The sequence below is a fragment of the Balearica regulorum genome, chromosome 3 (genome assembly GCF_011004875.1).
Source record: "Balearica regulorum gibbericeps isolate bBalReg1 chromosome 3, bBalReg1.pri, whole genome shotgun sequence".
Classification (NCBI taxonomy): domain Eukaryota; kingdom Metazoa; phylum Chordata; class Aves; order Gruiformes; family Gruidae; genus Balearica; species Balearica regulorum.
The window spans coordinates 109,988,467-109,990,325 of NC_046186.1; positions in this window are offsets into that span (position 1 = coordinate 109,988,467).

Here is a 1,859-nt window from a genome sequence, read left to right on the forward strand (position 1 = left end):
TTGGAGAAATGTAAGAGAGCTAGTACAGGGAAAAAAACAAAATAAAACTCAAAAAAAAATACCAGTACCCAAATGACTGTAGAGATCTCCCTCTAACAGAAATGGAATACCTTTATGCTAATAAGGTTGAAACCCCTCAGAATTCAAGCCAGGTTAAAATGACTTCAAATGTAAGTATTAATTTACAAAAGTCCAAAGCACACAAACACGATTACAAAGCATGCATGTATCTTGTCTGGAGAAAAAAAAAAAAAAAATCTCCTGCACTTTCAGCTTTTCAGGTTATTAGACATTCTGAGACTTGTAGCAGAGGCTCCAGTTCTTTACCAACGCTTTACCTCTGAGTTACATTCATAGAAGAGACACTTCGTCTGGGGAAATAGGCTGGTTTTTGCACTCCTATGAAGGCGCTTCCTTAAGAATTCATTGAGTTTCATTCTCCTTCCCCTATCCTTCTTCATAGAATTATTTGGCATTTCTTATTAGATTATTAACTACTCTCACCTCTTTGGAAACATCCGTATGTCTGACAGGTTGGGTGCAGCCCTCTCTTGTGCTTGACTAAGCCAATTGTTAACTCCCTGAGTAGTAAAATGTTCTTTCTGTCTAGGAAGGAACTATGCATCTCTTAACATGGAGCATTTCAATGTATTAAAAATGTGTAAAACATAACAACAGGTGATTATGCTTTATATAAAAATGTATTAAAATATAGATGGATAAAATACACATAGCACAGCACTGGCCATGACACTGAAATTAGATTACAAAAAGTCAGCCACAGTTTTGTTGATGAGATCCTAATAATTTTGGAGACATGTCCCCACAGCTGCCCGACGCCACGCAGAAGGCTGAGCAGGAGATGATAGAAATGTTATGCGCAGGAGCTGCAAGCCACGACCTGAACAAGCATGTTTCTGAACAAGTCAGAACAAGCATTTATCTCCCCTGGGTGCTGGTCCAAACTGGGCCAGAGAGGCTGGGGCCTTAACTGGCGTGTGTCATGTACAAGTGTCTCTGAACAGAAATCTTACTATAAAAATTGTTATCCACTCTCCAGGCCCATCCCACTTGGTAAATACATCTGAGATTATATGTCACTAAGTGATATGATTATGTCCCTGTGTCCACTCTATCCCAAATTCCACCATGACAATACGCCTCATCAGCCCTTCTGACCCCAACAGAGCATAGCTCCTTTCTACATAACTCTTTTCCAATAAATTGTTTTTCAGAAACCAAGAATATATTGCCTAACCACTGATTAACAATATACTTAGGCTACACTACATTCCTGCAACCTTAGACTTAAACAATAGCGAAGTACATCAGAGTACCCACTAATAGACCTCTAAGTGCACTACTCTGAAGGCAGAAAATTACATGGCATAGCAATGCACTTGGCTTACAAAGCATTGCTGTAGGACTTAGATGCCAAAGATGTATTGCTTTTGATCTTACACCGCTCAAACAGTTCAGCACGGGGTCTACGCATTCCCAAATACGGTTGTGTAAAAGGGACGGAGTGCAGCAAGTGCTGATGGTGCAGGCACTCGGGCAGCTGGAGGATGTTACCCAAACGTCTTCCCAAGGACACTGCAGCTGTAATCCTTCGCTTTGCCTTGACCTTTTCCTGCAAATAGAGGATAAGCCACTGGAGATTTTCCCATGGAATTGATATTGGATATTGACCTGACTCCTCTCTGTATGGAAAAAAGCTACAAGTGGTTCCTTCCATTGTCCCCATTAGAACTGCTGTCAATCAATGGGAAGAAAGGTACCATCTTTATTTTACACATCTTACTCCCTTTATATCACACCATGCAGCAGAGGAAATTGCATGGTGTGATGTACTTTTC